At 44.5% G+C, this 12,662-nt stretch overlaps 1 protein-coding gene across 1 annotated transcript in view; it reads right to left on the bottom strand.

Annotated features, from left to right (window-relative positions):
- The window catches only part of LOC109310322 (sphingomyelin phosphodiesterase 3-like), a 250,464-nt gene extending 238,965 nt beyond the window's left edge, over window positions 1-11,499 (bottom strand). Inside the window, exon 1 of the mRNA XM_019535404.1 lies at window positions 11,349-11,499. The gene's annotated coding sequence lies outside the window, so the exon portion shown is untranslated. The remainder of the gene's footprint in view (window positions 1-11,348) is intronic.
- Window positions 11,500-12,662: the final 1,163 nt, after the last annotated feature.

The following is a 12,662-nucleotide window of genomic DNA, read 5'->3' as shown; positions in this document are numbered from 1 at the left end:
CTGCTGGCTTTGCAAGGGTTAGTCAGCAGGCCAGCAAGCCTGGCTGAGAAGATCCTCCTCCCCAGGGGAGAGAGGTGGAGGCCATCTCTTCCCAAATTTCCCCCCCTCCTGGATATTCTTCAACAAAATGAATAATTAAAAGAAGCAAACAAACCAAAAACATTGGCTCATACACTGTCTTGCTTTAAATTATTTAATGAAAAAACAGTTTGACACAGTATGTTTGATCAGTCATAGCTAACACCCATTGAGTCAATATAAGATATTAGGTAATCTAAATTAATTTGGGATTTAGGCTCCTATTGAATGCTTCCTAGATGGTTTGCTATGCTAATATACACTTTACAAATATTGTGCCAACTGTACTGCACAGGTGCCAAAATTAAGTATACAGAGATCTGTGAAATGCAAAACCAGTTCTTTGGAACACAAAGGTAGCATCTGTAGACAGTTGTTTACTTTCTAGATTTCAAAAGTTGTACCTTGTTATTTTGGTGGCTTACTTTCTAAAAAGAAATTCAGGTGAAAAATGTATACCTTTCAGTTTTTAAAGAGCTTAACTGCTTTGCTTAAAATTCATTATCTTGCCTTTAAGACTTAGAAAGGAAGTGGTTTCTGAATGCTTTTAAGCAACTGAAAAGGAGGTGTAGAGTGGATTCTCAGGTGCAACTTTTATGGTATGGTAACCACTCTAAACCAAGAGACTAGTTCCTGTACAGCTAGCAGCAATAAACTGTTCCCAAGGAGATTTGCAGCAAAGTAATAAAAATAATCTCTCCTTCCTGCAGTACTGAAATTTTAAGCATTAAAGCTCATTAGAGGCCAACATGAAGTCCACTAAAAACAAAGGAGCTTTCTAACCATGAAAGACAATCCCACACAAAACATATGCTTAATCTGATATAGAACATAATTACACTATCATTTTCAAGCTAAAAGCTTCAATGCTATGAGTTCAAGTCAGTTAAGACAATGCTATGCTTCAGGGTGTTGGTGAAAATGTATCCCCTTCATTCCCCTGCAAAATGAGACAGACTTTTCTACTCAATGCTAAAATAAGCACTGTAAAATATATGACAAACAAATCTTGTATTTTTTTACTTCCTCAAAAAGGAATGGTATGATGGGAACTTAAGAGTTAAAAGGTAGCTTCTTCAGTATTGTTTAAAAGTGGAATCATGCAGATTGTACCAACCATCAACAGAGACTTGAGCCTTACTGCCTAATACCATACCACGCCTACTCATGCTATATTCTGCCTGCTTCAAACAATGCCTCCCTTAAATTTTACCAGGGCAGGAAACTCTGAGCTGCTCCCCAATATGGGGTAATTGCCATTTGTCACAATGCAGTCCACAGTGACTCTTCAAGAGTCCAGAAACTCTTCTGTGGAGCAAGTGTAAAACAGGAGTCTTTCCCATATCAGTGTGTGAACTTGAAGGAAACAAGGGAATTGATTGAATTCACTATCCAGGGAAGGGCGGGTAAACTAACCAACAAGGCTAGACTTCACAAAGGCTAACTTCAATGTGCTCAGAAGATTACTTAGTGAGGCATTAAAGCTCAAGAGCATTGGTGAAATGCAGGTCCAGGAAGGGTGGTCATTCCTCAAGGGAGTGAGCCTACGGGCGCAGAAGGAGACAATCCCATTGTGCATAAAAGGGGGCAAAGGGGCCAATAAACCCTCTTGGCTGAACAAGGAAGTCCAGGAAAGCCTAAGGGCAAAGAAAGAGGTATACAGGCTGTGGAAACACCAAGGAGGGGTATATCTCCCTGACTCACACTTGCAGGGAATCAGTCAGGAAGGCCAAAGCAGAATTAGAGCTTAGGCTGGTGACAAAAATTAAGGACAACAAAAAGTCCTTCTTCAGGTATGTAGGGACAAAAGGAAGGTGCAGGATAGCATAGAACCCCTACAGGACAAACTGGGGCAACTGGTGACAGAGAGGGGGGACAAAGCTGAGCTCTTCAATGAGTTCTTTGCATCTGTATTCCTAGACACAGACTAAGACAAATCTCCCAATTGAATCACAGATAGACACAGGAAGGACACCAGCCCACCAGCTGTTAAAGCAGACTTAGGAAAGGGGCACTTGGAGGGGCTAGATGTGTTCAAATCAGCAGACTGGGATGAACTTCATGCAAGGGTGCTGAAGGAATTGGCCAGTGTCATAGCAGAGCTGCTGGCATGGCTGTTCAAGCGCTCATGGTGCTCTGGTCGGGTCCCAGAGGACTGGAAAAGGACCAATGTGGTCCCTATTTTCAAGAAGGGGAAGGAGGGATGAACCAGGAAACTATAGGCCAGTTAGTCTCACCTCTATCCTTGGGAAAACTCTGGAAAAAAATCATTAAGGATCATATTTATGGCATTCCAGCAGAGGAAATAATGCTGAAAGGAAATCAGCACAGGTTCATTGCAGGTAGGTTCTGCCTGACTAACTTTGTTTCTTTTTATGACCAGGTCACAAAATGCTTAGACGCAGGAGTCGAGGTAGATGTCATGTACCTACTTTAAGAAGGCCTTTGATATGGTATCTCATTCTGTTCTTGTAAATAAACTGACAGACTGCAATGTAGATGATTACACAGTCAGGTGGGTGGCAAATTGGCTTAGGGGTCACACCCAGAGAGTGGTGGCGGATGGATCAATATTGACCTGGAAAGATGTGTGCAGTGGAGTCCCACAAGGCTTGAGTGTTATTCAATGGACTGGTGCTATTCAATGTCTTCATCACTGATGTGGATGGGGGCATGGAGAGCACCCCATCCAAATCCACAGATGATACCAAATTATGGGGCAAAGTTAACACACCAGAGGATAGAGAACAGATCAAGGTGGATCTGGACAGGTTGGAAAAATGGGCAGAATGAAATAGGGTGCAGTTCAAGAAAGGCATGTGCAAAGTGCTGCAACTGGGCAAAAAGAACCACCAACACACTTACAGGCTAGGGGATGACCTTCTCAGCAGCACAGCAATGGAAAGGGATCTTGGAGTCATAGCTGACTCCAAGATGAAGATTAGTTTTCAATGTGATGAAGTGATCAACAAGGCTAACTGCATTTTATCATGCATTAGCAGATGCATGATGAACAGGTCCAGGGAAGCGATGCTTCCCCTCTATGCAGCACTGGTCAGGCCACAGTTGGAGTACTGCATCCAGTTTTGGGTGCCACACTTCAAGAGGGATGCAGAGAATCTTGAGAGGGTTCAGAGGAGGGTCACTCGTATGGTTAGAGGCCTGCAGGCAAGGCCCTACAAAGAGAGATTGGGGGACCTAGATCTCTTCAGCCTTCGCAAGAGAAGGCTGAGAGGTGATCTTGTGGCTGCCTATAAATTAATCAGGGGAAGGCAGCAGGGAATAGGAGATGCTCTATTTACTAGAGCACCCCCTGGAGTAACTAGGAGCAATGGCCACAAACTGACGGAAAGCAGATTTAGACTGGACATTAGAAAGAACTTCTTCACAGTAAGGGTTGCCAGAATGGGCTTCCAAGGGAGGTGGTGCTCTCCCCTACCTTGGGGGTCTTCAAGAAGAGACTGGACAAGCACCTAACTAGGGTTGTCTGAGGGCATTCTTTCCTGCCCAGGGCAGGGGGTTGGACTTGATGACCTACTGAGATCCCTTCCGACCCTAATATCTATGAATAAAAAGTGCATGTGATCTGTGGAATTTTGATTCCTCAATATATGAAGGTTTGATTTGTTTGATGGCAACATATGAAGGCAAGGTGGCTCTATTCCACCCTGCCCCCTACCCCAGCTCCAGCCACAACAAAGCCCAGTGGGCAGCTGCATGCTGCCCCCTCTCTCACTGCACATGGAAGAGACTCTCCTCTTTGTGAAAGCCCTGCATGAGAAAAATAACTCTTGAGGGAACCTGAATAGAAGTTCCCTATGACTCTCATTTATTGAAGGTTAATTTTTCAACCTGCAGTCACTTCTAGCCCAATGCCTGGAGTAGCCTCCAACATCTTACAGAGCCCCTTCCAAGCAGATGTGAAGAGGACCCATACAATGTCAAATTATGCCAATTGTCCCCCATCTCCCCTTCTTTTGCAAGCAACTATGCAGGATTACCTGTCAAGTTGAGCCCTATGCTATGCCACACTGGGCGCTTCCAGCAAAGTCTCCCCTCAATCAGCTCTGACACTTCACTTGCACAGCAGAGCTATACCATTTCATCTATCTCAGAGATCATGCACAGAGGAAGAAAGGCTGAGTGTGGGGCAGAATGGATTGAAGTTTTAAATGTTTCAGGGCATTTTAGTTCAAATTAACTCCTTTTTTGACATAACTACATGACATTAGTCAGATTTCAGCAAGCCAGGAACTCTCAACTTTTTCAATACTATTACTATACTATATATTAATATATAGACTATACTATTATATACTATACTATATATTAATATATAGACTATATTTTAGCAATATAAGGAGAGGGATTGATCCCACCTAGGGAGCTGAAGCTATGTGAGAACCAGTATGCTAATCCCTTTGGAGTAATATGTTTTTATCCCTCTACCAGAGACAGATGGATTGCTACATTCTAAGATTCTCTCTCTTATCCCCTGCCAGTTAAACATAGGAGAAGGCACAAGTGCTACTACTGCATGACATGGAGGATTAAGATTATTTTGTTCCTGGTCTTTCTGTAGCTGCTACAAGGGAGTGGAGTGTAGGGGTGTTGGTTAGTGTGAGGGTGTGAATGTCTGGGTGCAGGTACACAAACATATAGATGTCCTTCATCCTCAACACAGAATTGCCAATATGAGTTGCTCATAAAACTACAAGGGCTGAAGGGATTCCTTAGGTTTATTCATAGGTAAAAAATGAGCTATCTTTACAGAACTTAGCCTGGCTGGCAAAACATATCCATGTTTAAAGTGATGATCTGTGCAACATTTCAGGTGTACAAGAGTATCTACTAAATGTGAAATACAGTTGATTAGAACGTATCTGTCTATCTTACATCAGGCAAAAGAACAAAGATACAGCTTTCCCAGAGACAGATCACAGATTGTTCCTGTCACTTGGCATCTAGAATACATTATCTTAAGATAAGACACTATAAGGATTTTTTAACTACATTAATTCTATCAGAGACAAGAAATTTGGTTAGTGGTAATCTTCTGGCAAGAGACCGCTATAGTCTTAACCTCAAATTTCTTTTGATAATGCATATGAAGAATATAAACATATAGTCCATCTGAACATTTCTTGTCTTCATGTATCAAGGCTTCTAGTAATAATGGAAACAACCCCGAGCAGTTCTGAAGTTTTTCCACAACTGCAAGATTAAACAAAACAGAATTTTATTTGAAGTAGCTTCCCAGATTGCCATAAATGCATGACTGAATATGGTGCATTGCAAGACATTCAAAGATCTACTAATATGTGTAGTGACTGGGTTTGCAAGCCTGAATTCACAGTGGGCTTATGTTTTATGGGTTTTTATGTTGACAGTAATCTTTATGATCTAATTTGAATATGCAAGGCCTAAAATATAGTAGTTAAGATCTCTACCTTTGCCCTCTTTATGGGTGTGTACAGATGTTTAGGGAGGTTAGATCACATTAAAAATGGCCCCCTGACCAAACTTAGTTTGCCCAGGTGTGGACTTCATACTTAGATCCCTAGTTACATCCATCTAAGTGTGACATGTACAGAAGTTCCAAGAAGGTTACATAAGTCTAAAAATGGTCAACCCGATCTAAGTTAGACTACTGTAGAGGTAGGGTTAACTTAGACTGGGCTGGCAATTTTTAGACTGATTTAACTTTCCTGAATTTCTGTACAGTCCCCAATGCAGCCCCAGGGCTGGGAAAACCCAGGTGCCAGCCCCAGCCCTAGTCCCAGGGCTACACTTTTCCAATATGGCCCCCTGGCACCAGGCTATTTTTAGCCCCCTAGCCTCTCACCCCACCCCCAGATGAACAACCTCCCCTGCCATGGACCAGCCAGACCCCTGCCCTCTCCTACCCCAGCCCATCAGCCTCCCACGCCCAAAGCAGGGGTGGGGGGAAGGGCAAGTAGGATATGCCTTTGCCTCCCAATTGCCTCCCGATCTCGCTTTGGACCCTGCCTGCTCCTCTAATTCCAATCCCCATTGCAGATCCTGCCTGCCACCCTGATCTCCCCATGGAACCTCCCACCCCACCAAACCTGACCCAGTTCCCCCAACCCTCCTCCACTAGGCACCCCCATCCCAATTTATTTTAGATTGGGTGGCCATTTTAACTCAATCTAACCATCCTCTAACCTTCTCCTAACCTCCCCGAATGTCTGTACCCAGCCTATGGATATAAACTTATTGTTGCTGTCAGGCAGTTTATACAGAAGACTAAGGAAAAGGATATCATCTGATTGCCCGCCAAAATAAATATTTAACTGTATCCACTTCTATTGTGGGTAGAAGTGCAAGTATACACCTACAATTGGACCTCTGACAGTCCTGACTTCTGTACCTGCAGTAGGTTTGTGAATTCAGTCAGAACAAAAATACATTATAAATATGAAGCAACTAAAAATTTGGACATAAACAAAGATTATATTTTAAAGGTCTGAGAACCTACAATCCTGATTCGTTTTCACAATTGACTCTGCATATTGTTTTTTCCATACAAATGATGAATTTGCACCTTTCCACTTTTACGACAGCCAACAGAATTAGTTGTAGGTCAGGTTTTTGCTAGATGCATTTCTTGGTCCACCAATTTTAGATTATTTTGGTGGGGGGGGTACATCATTTGAAACATCTTGGATTCTAATATTTAGAAGTACTGAGCACTTAAAACACCAGCTAAAATTATTGTAAGTTGTGGATATACAGGAACTCTGAACAGTTATGTTTTATGTTTCAGTGTTGAGTACTATGATCAACGCCCACTGTTGAAAACTTGGAATCTATTTACCATCAGAAAATAGAACCCACTAAAATCACCTGACAACTGTCTCAGAAGTAAAGAAGAATTAGGAAAGTGCCTTACAGAAGAAATGGCTCTGCACAGCTATCATGAAAATTCACCAGTCCAGGCACAAAAATCTGTTATTCCAGCTACACAAAGCTGGGCAAGTGAAGAGTACAAACTACAAAAATAATGCTTAGCACTAAGCCTACTAGGCTGACAGCCAGAGGGACATTGCAGACAGGGCCATCAGGCATGCTGCCCAGGCATCTGTTCCCATTGAGCAGATTGGAGTAAGCTCACACAGGCTGCCTTCTGAGAACTCAATCTTTACATACACCTACTAAAACTTCAGATTTCTGGCCTAAAATTCACATTTACCCATGTTGCCCTCATGCCTTCATTATGGATTTTACAAGAGATCTTGTCAATGGTCATGCAACAGCATGATTGTGTTTCCTCATGGGTTAATGGCAGTGTTGACATTCCCTTTACTTGGCCCAGAACAAGAGTCATAAATGCTAATGACTACATTAGAGGATAGGTTTGTTCAAGCAGTCCTCAGAGGAGAGTACTTGAGTAACACCACTTCTGCATTTACCTAGTCTGGCATATTGAAACAGGCCAGGGCAATAGAACTTGATGTTCATTTCCCCCCAAATGGCAGACAAACTTGTTGGAGTTGAGGAGAGAAGGAAATTTTAGATTTTTTTCTATACAGGTAACTATTGACAAATGGCTACTTGGTCTCTCTCATGATTTAACCCAAGAATGGGACATTATTTTGGTTGGAGAGCCACTTAATGAGTTTTGGTGAGCTGTCAAGGGCCACACACACAAAATCTTTTAGAAGACATCATTTTAACGAATTATATATAAAAAATATCATGTACTAAAAATCAAACATCTATTATACCATATTTTAATTTTATTTTAAAATGTTGTCCTGATTTATGTTTTCTTGAGTAATGCATACAGAGGTGGTTGCAAAATAGCTCAAAATAAAGTCTTACTCTTGTATACTGTGTGTGTGGTGGAAAAGAGTATGGAGGGGTGGGGGTGAGGTGTGTGGAGAGGGTGTGCATGTAGGTGTGGGGTGTGTGTGAGGTGACATGTTTGGGAGGGTATGGGGGTGAAGTGTACGTGTGTGGGGGAGGAAAGGTGTGCACATATGGGGGGTTACAGTCTACGGCAGTATTTTGCCTACCCCTGATTTAACCACTGACGACAAAAGAAAAAGACTATGAAATATTTTTCACACAAACTATCTGAAACCATATTTCACCCTCTGTTGAAGTAACAGTCTGATCTTGCCATAGTTTGATATTTGCCAAGAAATTGTGGATACATTAACCTATAGCTCATACAAGCAGCTGGGCCTTTTTCAGTTATGACTGCCATATTTTTTTCCTCTTTACTCGTGATTATTCCAGGGAGTTTGCCACCAGATGCTTAAAATGCAGAGTTAAAGTGTTCTTGACTTTGGGCCCATTTGTGCAAATGCTGCAAAGTGTATGCCTTACTACTTAGGACTGCTCTATCTGAAGTCAACAGGATCCCTCTTGCTAGAGCAGATACTGTCCTTTGTAATATTTGCTGAATTGAAACTTGGGTAAATATACTAACAATTTAAGAGCTTTTACAGCAGGTAACAAGAAAGGCATTATAGATAGTGCCAAGCATATTGCTAAATGAAGATGGACAGGTGGTACAATAAATGGAGTTATTTGTTTTTTCTCTTTTGGAACTGAACAAATTATATTCAACATATGTAGTGAGGTAAGGAACACTGAATTCATCTGTTTAAATACAAGATACTGATATTTACCAAAAGATACAATTGGGTAATGTTTCATCCTTGTGAATATCTTTTCATGAGCTCTTTTCTAGTAGTGCTAGCAATCAAGAAATAGTGAATCTCTGCCTTCCACCAGAACATGTACACACTTTGCAGTACAGCACCTTTGAAATAAAACATTTTATAAAATACACTGTATTAATTAAAACTTATTACCTTGCTGTATATCCTGATCAACTGTTAAAATGAGAGGTGCTTGCACAAACTGTAAATATTTCAGCTTAATATTGCATAACATTTAGCTTGAAAACTAAGCTTTTACTTAAGAATAACAAAAAAAAATTTCCGTAACTTCAGAAGCCTGCTATAGAAATGTCTGTTTACATAAATATTAGTGTATAGTTTGCAATTTGAAAGTTTCTTGTATTTTGCTAATATAAGACAACTGGATAGAGAAATGGGTAAGTGTGACATTTACTTGTTATTGTCCAAGCTGAGAAATATGTGCAACTGACAAATAATAGTGTTAAATTTGCTATATGTTGTTTTAATAACCCAAAGGATAACAGAAGTAAAGAATCATATCTCTAAAATATATGGGAGGTACCAACAACACAAAACAGCCTTAGATCTGTCAGCCATCTCTAAACCACCATTTCTAAATAAGAAATGCCAAAGTGGCAAAAAGCAAGCACTGCTGGCTTTAAACCACTTTCAATCTTCAATTCAGAACATGTGTGTCTGGGTATTGGGTGTGGCCAGACCATGGTGTGATCAGATGTGATGAGGTATTTTTGTGTGCCTCAAGCCTACTGCAGGCAGAAAGAAGTGACTTACATCAGGGAGCTGAAGTGGTTCCCAGATTTAAAGCCACTTTTACCCAGTCCAAGAATCACAGCCTATTTTAACACTGACAGCTTCCCTTTAATCTAGGAACAAATACTAGCATTTTGATGGCCAGGTATGAATCATTTTAGTCAGAGTGGTCACTGTGGTTACCGTCACCAGACAAACAAGATCTGTTAATATCCAAAAAATTGACTTGTCAGTCTGCACTCTTTAAGGATCCCATGCGAAAAAATTCAGCAGCACTGAATGAAAGTCATACATGATTAATCACAATAAAGATGTTCCCCCATTACTGATGTAAATGAGGCGTGTGGAGGGTTCGGGGGAAGAGATTGGGAGGAAGGACCAGGTGTAAAGAAAATATTCCTTCTGGTGTTATATATAATAGAAAGAGAGAGACTGTGCACCTGTGCATGTCCACACATGTAACATATTAATATGTCATATATTATGTAACATATGTAATATATTAAATATTGCAAGTAAAATTAAAATTATGTATCTATTATCTGATTTTAAAAGCCTACTGAACAAAAGGGGCTTGATCCTGTGCTCTGCATACCTAAGGCTGCCACCCAAGCCAAGAGTTCTGACTGTATATAGAAGTGGAAGATAGGGCCCAAGATGTCCCATTTAATTTTTGTGCAAAGCACAGCTGAACAGCAAGATCTTTTCATGAAGAACACTTTTACACTGTTTCAAATGTAAATAAAACTAAATACAGCTACAAGCAGAATTACTATGAAGCCTGACAGACTAGTGTTTTTGTATGAAAAAGCAGCTCACTTAAGTTCCCTTTGTTTTGAATGAACTAAAAGACAAAAACCCAAGCTCTTGTACACTGTAGCTTGTTGACAAATCAGACCAATAAATTAAACATACTTTCTTCTTCTCGAATGGGATTAAATGATACAGTAACACACGTGCCATGAAATCATGAGTGCCTAAAAATGGCTGACAGTACTATATGAAGAGAAACATGGGTCTTTACCTAGAATCTATCGCCTTTCATAAGGCAGGAAAAAATGAGCAAGTTGCATTTATCTGCTTGTCAAAGACTGCCCCCAAATAACTGCTGATCTAACAGATTTCAGGATCAAGGCATTCAAACAAGGAAGATTTTTTCCTCTTACAAATATCCCCTCTTAATGTAATCTAGAAGCAGAGCAGGAAGAGGACAGACCATATGCCGCTAGAGTAATTGGATTGCATTTGGTTTTCCGAGCTAAACCGAGACTTCCTCCACGCTGTGCACCCTTCCCTGCTGCACACAACACACAACACGGGCTGGCTCTTTGTCCGGCTCCCAGCATTTTCTTGCATTAAACTTCTTGCGTTTTCCACGCCCTCAACAAGCTCATTGAGTTTCCTCCGTGCCGGCTCCCCACTGCCTCCCCCAATGCCTGAGAAATTGCAAATCAACCCTAATCCCCAACACGCAAGAGCAGCCGGGGCTGCACCCGACACCTCCCCTGGCTGGGACCCGGCAGCACAGTACGGCCCACGGCGGCTCCGCGGCCCCGGCACAATAGCCGGCAGCCCCATCCATGCATCGGCTGTCATTTGGCCTCAGAGCCTCCCCCCTCTTTGTAATGCACATTCATTCCTGCCCCCAGGTGCCTCCCGCCGGGGGCAGCGGGGACCAAGGGGAACCATTTTACCAGGGCGACAGCCCCGGCCAGGCGCGATGGCGCCGCCCCCCGCGAAGCGGGGCCGGGCTCGGGGCGCCCCGCGGGAGAGAGGGGAGCCCCGTTTCACAAGCCCGAGCGCTGCCGGGGCGCGGCCCGTTACCTGTGGCGCCCCGCGAGGCTGCGGGGCCGGCGCATCCACCCGCGCGGTGCGGAAGGCGGGAGCGCTTCTCACTGCACGGGGCGGAGGCCGGGGAGGGCGGCGGCGAGACCCATCCCCGCCGGGAGCGGCGAGGGGCGGCCGGAGCCTCCTTAAAGCGAGAGAGACGCTCAGCACCTGGGCGCTGAACAGCTCCGCGCCGCGCCGAGGGCGGGGCCGCTCCCTCGTCGCAGCCAATAGGTGTGAGCGGCCGCCGCCAGGCCCCGCCCCCCGCCGCGCTGAAGCTGCCGCTGCAGCCGCGTTAATTGAATCGACGGCGTCCGCTCCCGCGCAGGAGAAGCTCTGCGTGCGGCCGGGGGCTGCGGCCCCACTTCCCAGCAACCCGCGCGCGCGGCTCCTGGGAGCTGTAGTCTCGGCAAGGCCGGGCCGGCGAGCGGGGGGCGGGGCTCCAGGAGCATCTCCCCCTGCCCGGCACGTGCAGCCCCCGGGGCCGGACTGGGGCGAGCCAGGCGGAGTCTGCGGGCTACGGCGGCGGCCGATGTGGGCGGTTCGGGCACTGGGGCTGTAGCCCAGTTACGTGAGGGCTCTGAAAGGCCCCGCGCGCACTGATCACCACTCCAGCTTGTGTCGTCGGGTCCCGCTCCTGGCTGGGACTACAGCCCCCGCGGCCCGACTTGGACTGCAGCAAGCAAGGGCAGGAAACGGGCAAACGAGACGGAACAATTTAGCGACCGTGAAGTGGGTGAAACCGCCCAGTGGTTGGGGAAGGAGGCCCGGGGGGGGACGAGGGGAAGTGCACCCAAACCTTGATCATTTCGACTCTTGGTTTGACATGAATTTTAGGGCCTCGTTGCGTGGTCATTTTGGGCTGCTCCTGCAGCTCTTATCCCCTGGATGGTCCGCACATCAACACTGAAACTGGTTTAACCGCTGCTTATGTGGCTCAAAGTTAGGCCACTCCTGAGCAGGATTATCGTTGATTCTTGCTACTCAGCTTTTGTTGCGCTGAGGTGGAGACACTTTAGCTACGTCTTAGTGCAGGGGTTGTCAGCCTGGGTACATGTACCCTTGGGGGAATTGGAAAGGAGCTGGGGTACATGTGGGTGGGTGGGCAAGCCCCGCCCCTGCTCTGTGTTCAGCCACTGCCCCTCCCCCCGCTCCACAAGAAGTATACCTAGAAGGGGTATGCTCCTTTAAAAAGATTGAAAACCCCTGCCTTAGTAGAAATACCTCATGACCTCCCCCAGGTGGCTCAAACTGAGTCCCCTCTTGATCCTCTCCAGCACCCTAGATCTCTGCATACTGTTTCCCACCCTC

Source organism: Crocodylus porosus, unplaced genomic scaffold, assembly GCF_001723895.1.
Source record: "Crocodylus porosus isolate Cpor-Errol unplaced genomic scaffold, CroPor_comp1, whole genome shotgun sequence".
NCBI lineage: Eukaryota > Metazoa > Chordata > Crocodylia > Crocodylidae > Crocodylus > Crocodylus porosus.
The sequence above is the reverse complement of the archived record's forward strand: the minus strand, read 5'-3'. Positions and strand labels throughout refer to the sequence as shown.